At 40.8% G+C, this 10099-nt stretch overlaps 1 long non-coding RNA gene across 1 annotated transcript; it reads right to left on the bottom strand.

The window, feature by feature from the left end:
- Nucleotides 1-475: 475 nt before the first annotated feature.
- On the bottom strand, nucleotides 476-8520 carry LOC143788463 (uncharacterized). The gene is made up of 3 exons (XR_013218638.1): nucleotides 8476-8520; nucleotides 8135-8273; nucleotides 476-1822 (listed from the first exon to the last, which is right to left on the bottom strand). It is a non-coding gene; the product is annotated as an uncharacterized LOC143788463 (long non-coding RNA).
- Between the last annotated feature and the right edge of the window lie 1579 nt (nucleotides 8521-10099).

Raw genomic sequence — 10099 nt, 5'->3', positions numbered from 1 at the left:
TAATGTAGAGACAGAGACCCTGATTCCATCGATGTATCAGTTACTCGGTTGCTTAGTGTAGTTTTGATAAAATCAGAGTTTTATGAGCTAGAGAACTAGTAAACCTCTATATTTGAGCTCTGTGTAACCCCGCCCCCACCACTGATTGGCAGCTTTCTGCCTATGCACAGTGTACACACAGAACTCTGCCAATCAGTGGTGTGGGCAGGGTTATTCAGAATTCAGCATTCAGAGAACTCTGTCTGCAGCAGATAAAACAGGGATTTCATCAAAATAACAGCAAGAAGCCCAGTAAGTAATACATTGCTAGAATCAGGGACTATGCTCCTACATCATGCAGTAGAAACCTGGTGGCAGATTCCCTTTAATAATAGCTATAACACCACCATTAGCCATAGCTAGCCTACAGCCCTACAATTAAAGGGGTTCACTGTTTTCAACCAACCTTGGTAACATGTCTTTTAGGGTATGTCTATTTTTATTCTTTTTTAGAAAGGAATCCCGTTTGTTGTTTTTGAAGCAATTACAAATATTGCAGCGCAGAAATGTCAAACTCTTCACATCTGCCCTTAGTCCCCAATGGCAGTCTGCATGCTGCCCAGGAGGTTCTTTTTTTGCCCTTGAATACCCCGGAGCTCCGCTCTGCACTGTTGCATTCATGAAACTTTTTTTTTCATATCCAAGAGGCAATTTGCCTCCTAGACATATCCCCCCCCCCCAAAAAAAAAACATGTGCCTACATAGTGGATCCACGGTACCTAATTCCACCCTGTGAATTCCAGCTGCTGTGCTATGGAGGACGTGACCAGCAGATGTGGCTTCCTTGGCGAGAGGAGGGTTGACTAATCCAATTGTTGATCCCTTTTCGCTTCTATTTCTAGTTTCTGAGCGTTGGCTACCCGTCCATGGCTTATTCAGTGGTTACCCACCTTCTTTATCGATCTTTTTTACCAGCTGAGGTGTGTGGCATATTTCAGGTGTGGTATCTGTGTGTGGGTCAGATACACGTGCACAGTACTTATTCTGTATTATGAGTCACATGTATTGAACATTTTCATATATCTAATATATGTGTGTATATAAATATAGTGAATGCTATTTATTTTTCTGAAGCATTTTAAAGTCCCTTTATAAGTGTATTTTATATTGTTCGAATAAAGCATTTTTTTCATGTAAATTTGTGTCTTTGCCTCTGAAGTTTACATCTGTTTATGTAGTATAGTACTTTATTATTTCCATCTGTTCTTTAAATCTTTGTTTCTGGCATGTACATTCCGTATGTATAACCCAAGCTGGATATATCTGCCATTGACTCCTATTATAAAAAAAAAAAAAAAAACTTTTGCTGCATGGTATAAAGTAAGAATACAGAAGCGTCGTGCCCCAGGGATCAGACGAGCAATCTATTGCATTAGATATGTATAGAAATGTTCGATGTATACATACATTGTGCAAACTGAGCTTAGTACAGGACAGAAAGGAATTTAACAGAATAGTTTACATCAAATAATGCCATCATCTAATGACATATTTTACCTAAAATAACAAAAAATCCCTTTTTAGAATTTTTTTTTATCAAGTTGTTGAAACGTCTGTTCAATATTTCTTCTATTTAAAGCTTCATGACAACTTCGTACAAATGTCTTAAAGGCTTAACAGACACCCCCATTACTAACCCAATAACCTAACAGAAGAAAATCACACACAAATTTTATTTAAACAAAAAACAGTCTCTAGCCCTATTTCACCAATTTATAAAAAAAATCCTGTCCAAGGATTCCGACATAGTCAACAGAATCTGAAGTAGTCCGCAAATGGGAACCTGAAAGACATAAAAAGAGAGAGAAAGTAATACAAACAAGAAATACTCCCTTATTTACCAATTTATTTTAAAAAAAATTCCCCGCAGCTCTGGCATAATGCATGGCGTTCTCACGACGTCCACCAATTCAGTACTACAGTGCTTTGTGCTGACCACGACTCTTCATAGCTCATGCCCGGTCTTGTCTCATTAGTGATGACGTCAGTGACTCAGTAATGTCATCGCTTGTGAGACGTGACCGGAAGCAGGGGTGTAACTACAACAGGTGCAGGGGTTGCTCCGGGCTCTGGAGCCTAGGGGGCCTAAAAGTCCCTTTGGCCTATAGAAAAAGACTATTGCTGTTAAAGATTTAAAATATTTGGGGGCCCCGTTGGAGCTTTCGCATCGGGGCCCATGAGTTCCAAGTTACGCCACTGACCAGAAGTGATCTATGGTTGCAGTACAGAGACAAAGTTGCCGGCTTCCGTGAGACCCGAAGGCTCTGAGCAGCGGTAATGTCAGTAACTACACCGGTAATCAGAGTCACGGATGTTAGGTGTGGGGAAAAAAACATCTCTCACATAGCACTCGCATGCCATAAATTGAACTATACGGATTCTACTCATCCAACTTTTCATGAGCAACATCATCACAGCTATTTTTTCATACGCTAATGTGAGGGAGTCCTTAAAGAGAACCTGTCAACAGGTTTTAGCAATATAAAGAAAAGTGATGGCCAAAATGGCACTTTTATACTGATTTAATCGATACCTTTGGTGAATCTGTGGTTCTTGTTTAATCAGGATTGTAAATTTGCATCAAATGATATTTCCGTACACAGGGACGACTGGGGGCAGGGTCTTCTCCTGCTCTGGCCCCTCCTCCTGTGTCAATTTACAGGCGTATTGATGATTATGACTCCATGGGTGTTTTCCAGAAACAAGCAGCAGTGGATGTTGCTCAGTGAAAATTGGAAACTGCCATTGTACTGACTAGTATGTTATACTGACCAGTACGTTATAGTCCCCAGTGCGTTGTAGTCTCCAGTACGTGGTAGTCGCCAGTACGTGGTAGCGCCCAGCTCATGCTTCTGGAAACATGCACCTGTGAATTAGGTGGGCTGTCATCGCTATAGAAATGGCAAACGTACGCACAGAATGTGATTTAGGCGCACTGTGGTGCTCAGACTGGAGGGGGCATTTGGATTTGTGAGTGCAGAATTTGCTGAATTTCTTTTAGGGTGCGAGGAGCTATAGCACTTTTCCAGAGTCTTTGTTTTACCAGTAACGTGGAAGCCCCCTATATTTTCGTTACGGAGCTGAGTGGGGACTTGCTTTTTTGGTGGATTGATTTGAAGCTTTTGTAGGGAACATTTTTACATAACGTTTGAGATCACGTTTACCCGGAGTTCTACGCTGAGCACTTACATGGGGGGATACATCTAAATCTCCAAGTGAAGTGATTCAGATGAGACCCCTGAGCGATCCATTCACTATAATGCGGCAGCAGAGTTACTCTGGACTCTGTCTGGCCTCTGTTCAGCGGCATCCCTTTCAGAAGTGCACAAAACTGTGGTCTACTGCTCTTTTATGCATGCCTACAAAGACGGACACCGCCGGATCGTAGGCAGCCACATGGCATCCACAGTGCCTTCATCTGCCTCATTATAGGGAATCTTCTGCTGGGGATTCCATCTGAATCATGTCTTTCAGAGATTTACATGGAAGTTCCGGTGTAAGTGCTCAGCGTAGAACGCAGGGTAAGGGCTCATTTCCACATGTGAGTCACACGTCCGTATCTCGCATGTGGAAACCAAGCTCTGGAGCCGGCACTTGGGAGTGGAGCTGTGCAGCTCCATGTGTTCCTATGCGGCCGCACGCTCCGCTCCTGAGTGCCGGCTCCACAGCTTGGTTTCCACATGCGAGATACGGACGTGTGACTCGCATGTGGAAAAGAGGCCTAAATGTGAGCCTAGCCTTACTGCAATCTTTGGGAGGCAGAATGGAAAAATCAACACCAGGTGAAGAATTGGTTTTATTTATTTACTTATTTATGTGTTTATGCTGTTCCTCGTGCCGTATAAGCATTGGTCAGTGCAATTACAGCGATACCAGATTTATAGCGTTTTTTTACATTTCGCTGCTATCACACTAAAAAAAAGCTTTTTCTTTTTGCAAAAACTGTTTTTTGCATTGCCATATTTTTGAGAGTTATAATTTTTCCGTATTTTGTCTGACTGAGTCATGTGAGGGCTTGTATTTTGCAGGATGAGTTGACAATTTTATTGGTACCATCTTAGGCCACATGACATTTTTTGAACGCTTTCTATTCTGATTTTTGGGGGACAGAATGAACAAAAAACAGCAATTCAGGAATTATTATTATTATTATTTTTTTTTTTATGCTGTTCCACGTGAGGCAAAATTGATAAGGCAGCTTTATTCTATGGGTCAGTATGATTACAGAGAGTACGAGATGTAGTTTTTAGATATACCATTTTTATTTAGATTAGTCTTTTTATCACATTTTATTCCACTTTATGTATGATGATAAAGCATGTTTGTTTTTTTTTGCCTCGCTTTTTATTTATTTTTTTAACCACTTTCTGCCCTCTGACGGAATAGTACGTCCGAGGGCAGAACCCCCGCTTTGATGTGGGCTCTGGCGGTGAGCCCGCATCAAAGCCAGGACATGTCAGCTGTTTTGAACAGCTGACATGTGCGTGCAATAGGCTCAGGTGGAATCACGATCCACCCGCACCTATTAACTAGTTAAATGCCGCTGTCAAATTCTGACAGCGGGATTTAACAAGCGCTTCTGGCCATACGTGATCAGGGGTCATCGGCACGTCTGCATAACAACCAGAGGTCTCTATAGTTGTTGATGCCGGATTGCTATGAGCGGCACCCTGTGGTCGGCGCTCATAGCAATGCAGTAATTCTGCTCCATAGGGGCAATCTAAGCATCACTTCTATGTAGCAGAGCTGATCAAGTTGTGGCAGCTTCTAGCCTCCCATGGAGATTGCCAAAAATTAAAAAATATGTTTTTAAAAATATGAAAAAAATAAAAAAATATAAAGGTTTAAATCACTTTCGCCCCATTCAAAATGAAACAAAAAAAACCTACACATATTTGGTATTGTTGCGTTCAGAATCACATGATCTATCAATAAAAAAAAATGATTAACCTGATCGCTAAACGGCGTAGCGATTAAAAAAAAAAAAGTCACAACGCCAGAATTACGTTTTATTGGTTGCCGCAACATTGCATTCAAATGGAATAACGGGCGATCAAAAGAACATATCTGCACCAAAATGGTATCAATAAAAACATCAGCTCTATATGCAAAAAATAAGCCCTCACCCATCTCCAGATCACGAAAAATGGAGATGCTATGGGTATCAGAAAATGGCATAATTTTTATTCATTTTAATTTTTTTAGCAAACTTTGGAATTTTTTGTCACCACTTACCGTAGATAAAAAAAAGAACCTAGACATGTTAGGTGTCTATGAACTCGTAATGAGCTGGAGAATCATAATGGCAGGTCAGTTTTAGCATTTAGTGAACCTAGCAAAAAAGCCAAACAAAAAACAAGTGTGAGATTGCACTTTTTTTGCAATTTCACCGCACTTTTTTTTTTCCAATTTTCAAGTACACTATATGGTAAAATCCACGGTGTCATTCAAAAGTTAAACTGATGCCGCAAAAAATAAGCCCTCATATGGCCATATTGACAGAAAAATAAAAAAATTATGGCTCTGGGAAGAAGGGGAGCAAAAAATGAAAACGCAAAGCCGAAAAAAGCTGGGGTCATGAAGGGGTTAATGGTGTTTACTGAAGGGGTTAACTAATGGGACCGTTTTATAGGTCGGCTCACTCCGGACTCGGCGATACCAAATATGTGCACTTTTTTTATACTTTACATAAATAAATGTATTTATTGGATTAACATTTTTTCTTTTTTTCTGTTATTTATTTTGTGATTTATTTAAAAAAAAATATTTTTACAATTTTTATTCACACTTTTTTTTTCTTTTCTGATGCTCTGCAATTCTTCTGCACTGCAGGGCATTAAATCAGCGTCTGACATGCAGGGAGGTGGCCTGTCAGCTCCTGCTTGGAACTTGAGCTGACAGGCCACCTTCCCTGGGTGACCCCGTGGCCATCTTTTGTCCCAGGGTCAACATGGAGACCATCGGCATAATGTGATTGCATCACGTTGAGCTGATGGAAGCATAGAAGGAGCTCCCTCCCTCAGCGATGCTCCGCGATGTCAGTTACTATTGACAGTGGCATCACAGGAGTTTAACTCCCGAATTCGGTGCCAGCACCGATCGTGGGTGTCGCTCAGTGTGAGCCCACGCAATCATATATATACGGCTGTTTGCGGGTACGCAGCTCCTGTGGCGCCATATATATATGATGCATGTCGGGAAGGGGTTAAGTGGTGACAAAATTCGGACATTGGCATGACATTTTTTTTATTTTGTTGTCATTTTACGCTTTCATTTTTCTGGATGTGGGTCTGAGTGAAGGATCATTTTTGCTCCATTGGCTGATGTTTTTACTGATACAATTTTGGGGTATATATGATGTTTTGATCGCCTTGTATTGCATTTTATTGCAATGTGGCAGCGGCCAAAAAACACCTTCTGTCATTTCAATTTTTTTTTCTCATTATTTCGTTTGCAGATTGGATTAATTTATTTTATATTTTGGTAGATCAGACAATTCTGAAAGCAGTAATACCAAATATGTGTATTTTTTTATTGTTTTATTTTCAATGGATCAAATGGTGGATGATTTGAACTTGAGGGTTTTTTTTTTATATTTTTAAAAACTTAAAATTCAACGCCGTTACTTTCTGTTTGAACTTTCCTTCCACCAAAAAGATACCCATTGTTTTTTTATGTTTCTGCACTTCGTTCATTCGTATTCAATAAATTCTCCTGTATCATCAAGTTTACTCCTGTTTCTGGCACTGATCCTGACATGGAGTATGAAATGAACCCAATTTTGGACTACAGGAGCGTTCTTGGGAATCTTCTATACTTGATTGACTGGAAGGATATGGTCCCAAGGAGAGTTGTTGGATCCTTAAAAACTATATGAATGCTCCAACTTTTTAAAAAAAAAATGTCATGCCAAGCATCCTCTCTTTTCAGAGACTAAGGTAACAGGACCCCTAATGCATATCCCCCATCAACGCTGATGCGTTAGGTAGCAACCTTTGATGACCACTTCCAGTAGAACTGTTATCTTTTTCACTAAAAAAAGTTATCAAAAGTAAAAAAAAAAAAAAAAAAAAAAAGAAGTGGTGCACTTTAGGGATGTGACTTAACAAGGAGTGCAATTTCAAAGTTAGATACAGAATCAATCATTTTTGTCTGACCATTTACACAATACAGGTTAAAAAAATAGCGATATCCATCCCTAACATCCTATACTTTGTGTGTAGAACCCAATGATAGTTATGGAAGCTAATAAAGCGTAACTATAATAGGGGATGTTTGGATTCAATTAAGGTATCCAGCATTTGGCAAATACCCTAAATGGAAAATAAACAGACCACCATTATAAATAAAGGGATATGTCTCATGGTTTTTGGATCCATCAGGCAACAAGTATAGCTTGCACAAAACTGATGGTCTTGTGATGTATTCCTATTCTGGTAACATATTCATGTAGTTAGTGATGGTTGTTCTGGTGCTGTATTCATGGAGAGATGATCATTCTAGTGATATATTTATCACCAGAACCATCATCAGTACATGACTATGAAGCCAAAATCATTATCTGCACATAATTAGAGCACTAGAGCCATCAATAGTATATGAATATGAAACAAAAAACATCATCAGTAAATAACAACATCAGAACCACCATCATTATATTAATGTAACCAGAACCACCATCAGTACTTGAATGTCACCAGAACCATCATTAGTGCATGAATGTATCACTACATCCACCATCAGTACATTAATACATCAACAGACCCACTAACAGTACTTGACTACGTCACCAGTACCACCATCGGTAATTAATACTTTACCAGAACCTCCATCAGTACATAAATGCGTCACTAGTACCAAGAGTATTTGAATACAAGCACCAAGTTAAGTACAACAATCTATTGTAATATCAAGTCAGTCCCATAAACGATTGTGTCACATAAACCTACAACTCCCAGTATGCCCTTTAAAATGGTAAGGACTGGAGATACTGGGAGTTGTTATTAACAGACATCATCAGACTATGGACCATACAGGAAGCACAGTACTGATGAGAATTTGCTAGTATCACAAATAAACATTTAGATCCAGGTACCTTATTGGTGACATCTTCTCTGGAGTTGTCTCTTCATCTCCATCTTCTCTAGATACCGTGATGACTTTTCACATCCACATCCCTTCTTTGCAGACCTCCCTCTTCTCCAGACTTTTGCAGCACATCCAGAAACAGTGACCTTAAAAATAAGAGTGCTATTAAAATGCTCTCTGCATAAAAATATCTGTCCATATTATCCCCCAACATATAGTATGGTCAACACCACAACCCCATATATAGTATGATGTCCACCACAGACCCCTGATAAATAGTGTGATGTTCTAAACAGCCCCCATGCATACTTTGATGCCCACAAACACCTCAAGCAGTATGATATTCACAACTCTCACTATCCAGTAGGTCACCACAGTCCCCAGTATAAGGACCTCCGCAGCCCCATATACAGTATGGTCTTCACAACTCCTCATATACCTTGCTGTCACCCCCTCACAGCTCCTCATTTCATGGCCCAAATGGACCTCCCCTGTCCGCAATATTGTAATCAACCGGATTGCTGATTTAAAGGGGTTGTCCACTACTAGGACAACCCCTTCTTAAACGAAATGTTTGGCCCTGATAGAATGAATAAATCTATACTCATCTCCCATGCTGGCTCTGTTCCAGCAGGTTGACACTTGTGGTCCCAGGGCTGTCATGCGGTGGAATGACACCCAATCAGCGCTAGCGTCACTGGCTCCACCTTTGGACAAACTGAACATGAAGCATAAGTCCGGGCTGCAGCTGATCTCGGACTTCCTCTTTATGTTTATTTCTATTGGAGGTGTGGGCAGTGACGTCAGCGCTGATTGGGCGTCGGCAGCATGTGTTATTCCACCGCATCACAGCCCCGAGACTGCGAGTGCCAACACCGCTGGAACGGATCCGGCATGGGAGGTGAGTACAAGTTTATTTATTTTATAGGGACCGAACATTTAGGTTAAGAAGAGGTTGTTTAAGTAGTGGATAGCCCCTTTAATTGTTCAACATTTACCTGATAAAAACAGAGACAGCACAATTGCTTATTTATAGACTGGAATAGGTTCTTTTGAGAATAGAATCTGTCACTTCAATTTCCATGTAAAAGCTATTTCCTCTTTCATTAGTAACTAAACAGCATTAGGACTCGCACAGCCGGGGGCAGGAGTCATCACAAAGCTGCTGTATCATAGTGACTGTGCTCTACACTCTTCTGTCCCGCTCCTTCCACAGACAGAGGAGAGTCACCAAGAAACTGTGGCTACAAACAATCAACTCCACCACATTGCGCTATTTACATTAAAATCATAAAAACTCCCAAATTCACAGTCACGTGGTTGGAGTTTGTCTCTTATGACAAGTAACAAATTATATTTGTAAAAATGTCTTGATCTGATGACTCATGGCCATGGGACACAACATTTTTTCATTTGCTCTCCCTGTTTGAAACATTGTTATCAGGGGTAAGAAGGAAGCACGATTTTCTATTCTGATGTCATTATTCCTGGCTTCTAACACTATGACTTTGTAAGCAGGTTGAGGGATGCAGTGACACAAGGGAGGCAGAGCAAGGGTTAACAAATTAACAATTTAATTGGAACAGTGGAGTAACAGAGTAACTCCTCGCAGGGATAAAACAGTTAAATTGAAAAGGAGAAAGTGCAATGTAACAACAGTCCGGTAGTCAAAATTATCGTGTCTTTAAGGTCCTCAGCCGCAGATGATTCGTTGGGGATTGTAGTACCGTGAACGGCCGGTGGAGTGTCCTGAAATGGAGTCCCACAGATTACGGTCCAACTTCTGGCAGCAGCGTGCGGTCACCGGTTTTACCCGCTGACAGGGCCGTATTTGCCACTAGGCACTTGAGGGCACGTGTCTTGGGCGGGGACAATGCAGGGGGCGGCACCTGAGCAAGGTTTTGTTTTGTTTTTTTTAAATATGTCCTGGCCAGGTCACCTCCTGGGAGGGGGAATATGAGCCATGCATACA

Source organism: Ranitomeya variabilis, chromosome 8, assembly GCF_051348905.1.
Source record: "Ranitomeya variabilis isolate aRanVar5 chromosome 8, aRanVar5.hap1, whole genome shotgun sequence".
NCBI classification, from domain to species: Eukaryota; Metazoa; Chordata; class Amphibia; order Anura; family Dendrobatidae; genus Ranitomeya; species Ranitomeya variabilis.
This window is presented reverse-complemented; position numbering and strand designations above follow the sequence as displayed.